Raw genomic sequence first — 5,604 nt, 5'->3', positions numbered from 1 at the left:
GAGCTTTAAGCCAACTTTTTCACTCTCCACTTTCACTTTCATCAAGAGGCTTTTGAGTTCCTCTTCACTTTCTGCCCTAAGGGTGGTGTCATCTGCATATCTGAGGTGATTGATATTTCTCCTGGCAGTCTTGATTCCAGCTTGTGTTTCTTCCAGTCCAGTGTTTCTCATGATGTACTCTGCATATAAGTTAAATAAACAGGGTGACAATATACAGCCTGACGTACTCTTTTTCGTATTTGGAACCAGTCTGTTCCATGTCCAGTTCTAACTGTTGCTTCCTGACCTGCATACAAATTTCTCAAGGGGCAGGTCAGGTGGTCTGGTATTCCCATCTCTTTCAGAATTTCCCACAGTTTATTGTGATCCACACAGTCAAAGGCTTTGGCATAGTCAATAAAGCAGACATAGATGTTTTTCTGGAACTCTCTATAAATTGTTTTTATTTTCAGTTATTGAGTATTAAAATAATCATGATTGTGTGCAGAAATGAATTAATGAGTGAGTTTTAGGTATGTGTGATTTGACTTTATTTTCTGTCCAGCCTTAGATAAATTATTAGTGATTCTCAATTCTGGCTGCACAGGAGAATCACCCAGGGATATCTTTTATTGTTGTTTTTTATATATATGTGTATATATATATATATATATTTATTTTTAGCTGTGCTGGGTCTTTGTTGCTGCTTGTGGGCTTTCTCTAGTTGTGGTGCATGGGCTTCTCACTGCAGTGGTTTCTCTTGTGAAGCGTAGGCTCTATGCATGTGGGCTTCAGTAGTTGTGGCACATGGGCCTAGTTGCCCCTTGACAAGTGGAATCTTCCCAGAGCAGGAATCTAACCTGTGTCTCCTGCACTGGCATGCAGATTCTTAACCAACGGATCTCCAGGGAAGTCCACCCAGGGAGATTTTTAAAATGCTTAGTCCCTACATAAGAAGGTACAGATAGCATTGTGAACTGAGCTACACAGAAATGAGGAAAATCTCTGGTGTTAGCTAAGCTAATAGATAACTCTGCCAGGATGGCAGGGCTTTATGGCTTTCCCCTACTCATCTGAAAGGGAATGGAAAGGCAAGCAGGACCAACAGGCATCCAACTGCCTTTGACCCTGATATGGTCCCAGCTTTAGGTTTTACCTTTAGTGTTTTTCTCTCCTGTCCAAATCTGACTTTGTTTGTTGGCTTTCTTCAGGCTAATCCAGGAGTCCTTTTGATCTTTTCTATGGGCCTTATTGGGCTTCCCCAGTGGCTCTGTGGTAAAAGAATCCTTCCACGATGCAGGAGTCGCAGAGGACGCAGGTTTGATCCCTGGGTCAGGAAGATCCCCTGGAGGAGGTCATGGCAACCCACTCCAGTATTCTTGCCTGGAGAATCCCACAGAGAGAGGAGCCTGGCGGGCTACAGTCCACAGAGTTGCGAAGAGTCGAACACAACTGAAGCAACTTAGTACCATGTACATGGGCCTTATTGGGGGAGGGGGTACCCATCATTTCATGGCAACAAACAAGTGGTAAAGTCTTCCCAAACTCTGACTGCAAAGTTGCCCAGTCAGTTCTCATCTTCATTGTTTTTAGATCTTTACTCATTCTGGTTCTTCCCTCCTCAAATGAGATAACATTCAGGAATGTGCTTTGTAAACTGGTAAGCTATTTACCAGCACATGTAGATAAACAATAATGAAATCCTCACGATATAGCCCTACATGGATCACAGCCTTGTTGTGGTGAAGGGGCTTGACTCAGTGAAGCTATGAGCCATGCCATGCAGGGCCACCCAAGACCGATGGTCATAGTGGAGAGTTCTGACAAAATGTGGTCGACTGGAATAGGGAATGGCAAAGCACTCCAGTATTCTTGCCTTGAGAACCCCATGAACAGTATGAAAAGGCAAAAAGATGACACTGGAAGATGAGCCCCCCAGGTCAGAAAGTATCCAATGTGTTACTGGGGAAGAGCAGAGAAGTAGGTCCAGAAAGAATGAAGAGGCTGGGAAATGACACTCAGTTGTCTGGTGGTAAAAGTAAAGTCTGATGCTGTAAAGAAAAATATTGCATAGGAACCTGGAATATTAGGTCCATGAATCAAGGTAAATTGGATGTGGTCAAGCAGGAGATGGCAAGAGTGAACATCGACATCTTAGGAATCAGTAAACTAAAATGGATGGGAGTGGGAGAATTTAATTCAGATGACCATTATATCTACTATTGTGGACAAGAATCCTTTAGAAGAAATGGAGTCGTCCTCATAGTCAACAAAAGAGTCCAAAATGCAGTGCTTGGGTGCAGTCTCAAAAATGACAGAATGATCTGTTTGTTTTCAAGGCAAACCTTTCAGCATCACAGTAATCCAAGTATATGCCCCAACCAATAATGCCAAAGAAGCTGAAGTGGAAAGTTTCTATGAAGACCTACAAGACTTTCTAGAACACTAAAAAAGATGTCCTTTTCATCATAGGGGACTGGAATGCAAAAGTAGGAAGTCAAGAAATACCTGGAATAACAGGTAAGTTTGGCCTTGGAGTACAAAATGAAGCAGGGCAAAGGCTAACAGAGTTTTGTCAAGAGAACACAATGGTCATAGCAAACACCCTCTTCCCAAAAACACAAGGGACAACTCTATACATGGACATCACGAGACGGTCAATACTGAGAACAGATTGATTATATTCTTTGCAGCCAAAGATGGAGAAGCTCTATACAGTCAGCAAAAATAATACAGGGAGCTGACAAGGCTCAGATCATGAGCTCTTTATTGAAAAATTCAGACTTAAATTGAAGAAAGTAGGGAAAAGCACTAGGCCATTCAGGTATGATCTAAGTCAAATCCCTTATGAATATACAATAGAGGTGATGAATATAGATTCAAGGGATGAGATCTGATAGAGTGCCTGAAGAACTATGGACATAGGTTTATAACACTGTACAGGAAGCAGTGACCAAAACCATCCCAAAGAAGAAGAAATGCAAGAAAGCAAAGTGGTTGTCTGAGTAGGCTTTACAAATAGCTGAGTAAAGAAAAGAAGCCAAAGGCAAGGAGAAAGGAAAAGATATATCTAACTGAATGCAGAGATCCAGAGAATAGCAAGGAGAGACAAGAAAGCCTTCTTAATGAACAATACAAACAGCAGAAAACAACACAATAGGAAAGACTAGAGATCTTTTTCTTGAAGAAGAAAATTGGAGATACCAAGGGATCATTTTAAGCAAGGATGAGCATGATAAATGGCAGAAATCAGAAGAGATTAAGAAGAGGTGGCAAGAATACACAGAAGAATGATATAAAAAAGGACTTAATGACCTCGATAATCAGGATGGTGTGGTCACTCACCTAGACCCAGACATCCTATAGTGTGAGGCATTACTACAAACATAGCTAGTGGAGGTGATGGAATTCCACCTGAGCTATTTGAAATCCTCAAAGATGATGCTGTTAAAGTGCTACACTCAATATGCCAGCAAATTTGGAAAATTCAGCAGTGGCCACAGGACTGGAAAAGGTCAGTTTTCATTCCAATCCCAAAGAAAAGCAATACCAAAGAATGCTCAAACTACCATACAATTGTGCTCATTTCACATGGTAGCAAAGTAATGCTCAGAATCCTTCAAGCTAGGCTTCAACAATACATGAACTGAGAAGTTCCAGATGTACAATCTGAATTCAGAAAAGACGGAGGAACCAGAGATTAAATTGTTAACACCTTTTAGATCATAGAAAAAGCAAGGGAATTCCAGAAAAACATCTACTTCTGCTTTATTGAATATGCTAAAACCTTTGACTGTGTGGATCACCACAAACTGTGGAAAATCTTCAAGAGATGGGAATACCAGACCACCTACCTGTCTTCTGAGAAACCTGTATGCAAGTCAAGAAGCAACAGTTAGAACTGGTCATGGAACAATGGAGTGGTTCAAAATTGGGAAAGGAGTATGACAAGGCTGTATACTGTCACTCTGCTTATTTAACTTATATATGCAGAGTACATCATGTGAAATGCTGGGCTGGATGAATCACAAGCTGGAATCAAGATTTCCAAGAGAAATATCAACAACCTCAGGTATGCAGATGATACCTCTCTAACAGCAGAAAGCAAAGAGGAACTAAAGAATCTCTTGATGAGGCTGAAAGAGGAGAGTGAAAAAGTTGACTTAAAACTCAACATTCAAAAAACTAAGATTAAAAAAAAAAATACCTAAGATTATGGCATCTGGTCCCATCACTTCATGGCAAATAGATGGGGGAAAAAGTGAAAGCAGTGACAGATTATAATTTTGGGGGGCTCCAAAATTACTGCAGATGGTGATGGTGACTGCAGTCATGAAATTAAAAGATGCTTGCTCCTTGGAAGGAAAGCTATGACAAACCTAGACAGCATATTAAAAAGCAGAGACATCACTTTGCCGACCAAAGTCTGTGTACTCAAAGCTATGGTTTTTCCAATAGTCATGTACAGATATGAGAGTTGTACCATAAGAAGGCTGAGGGCCAAAGAATCGATGCTTTCGAATTATGGTGCTGGAGAAGACTCTTGAGAGTCCCTTGGACAGCAAGGAGAGCAAACCAGTCAATCCTAAAGGAAATCAATCCTGAATATTCATTAGAAGGTCTGATGCTGAAGTTGAAGCTCCAATACTTTGGCTACCTGATGTGAAGAGCCGACTCACTGGAAAAGACTGTGATGCTGGGAAAGATTGAGGGCATAAGGAGAAGGGGGTGACAGAGGATGAGATGGTTGGATAGTATCATTGGCCAATGGGTGTGAATTTGAGCAAACTCTGGAAGATAGTGATGGACAGGGAAGGTTGGCGTATTGCAGTCTATGGGGCCACAAAGAGTTGGACACAACTTAGTAACTAAACACCACCACAATGTAATGTAGAAAATCTTTAAAATGATCTCTCATGGTTCATCTTTATTGACATTTTGACATTATTTTATGTTACTTTTCATAATACTCCATGAAGTCTTTCTGATTGACTTTTTTGGACTATTTTTTCCTTAACATCCTTTTTGCGGGGGTTTTGTTTAGAACTATTAGACTTCCCTGGTGGCTTAGATGGTAAAGTATCTGCCTACAATGCAGCAGACCCGGGTTCAATCCCTGGGTCGGGAAGATCTCCTGGAGAAGGAAATGGCAACCCACTCCAGTATTCTTGCCTAGAAAATCCCATGGATGGAGGAGCCTGTTAGGCTACAGACCATGGGGTTGCAAAGAGTCGGACACGACTGAGCAACTTCACTTTCTTTCTTTCTTAGAACTATTATTTTTTATTAATTAATTTATTATCTTTTATTTTTGGCTGTGCCAGGTCTTCATGTTTTGTGTGGGCTTTTCTCTAGTTGTGGCAAGTGGTGTTACTCTTCATTGCAGCATGCAGGATTCTCATTGCGATGGCTTCTCTTGTTGTAGAGCACAGGCTCTAGGTACGCAGGCTCAGTAGTAGAGCAGAAGCTTAGTTGCTCCAAGGCATGTGGAATCTTCCTGGACCAGGCATGTGAAATCTTCCTGGACCAAGCACATGGAATCCTCCTGGACCAGGAATCCATTTCTCCTGCATTGGCAGGTTGATTCTTATCCACTCAACCACCATAGAAGTCCTCTTAACATCC

The sequence above is a fragment of the Bison bison genome, unplaced genomic scaffold, assembly GCF_000754665.1.
Source record: "Bison bison bison isolate TAMUID 2011002044 unplaced genomic scaffold, Bison_UMD1.0 scf7180017864203, whole genome shotgun sequence".
Taxonomy (NCBI): domain Eukaryota; kingdom Metazoa; phylum Chordata; class Mammalia; order Artiodactyla; family Bovidae; genus Bison; species Bison bison.
Note: the sequence above shows the minus strand (reverse complement) of the source record.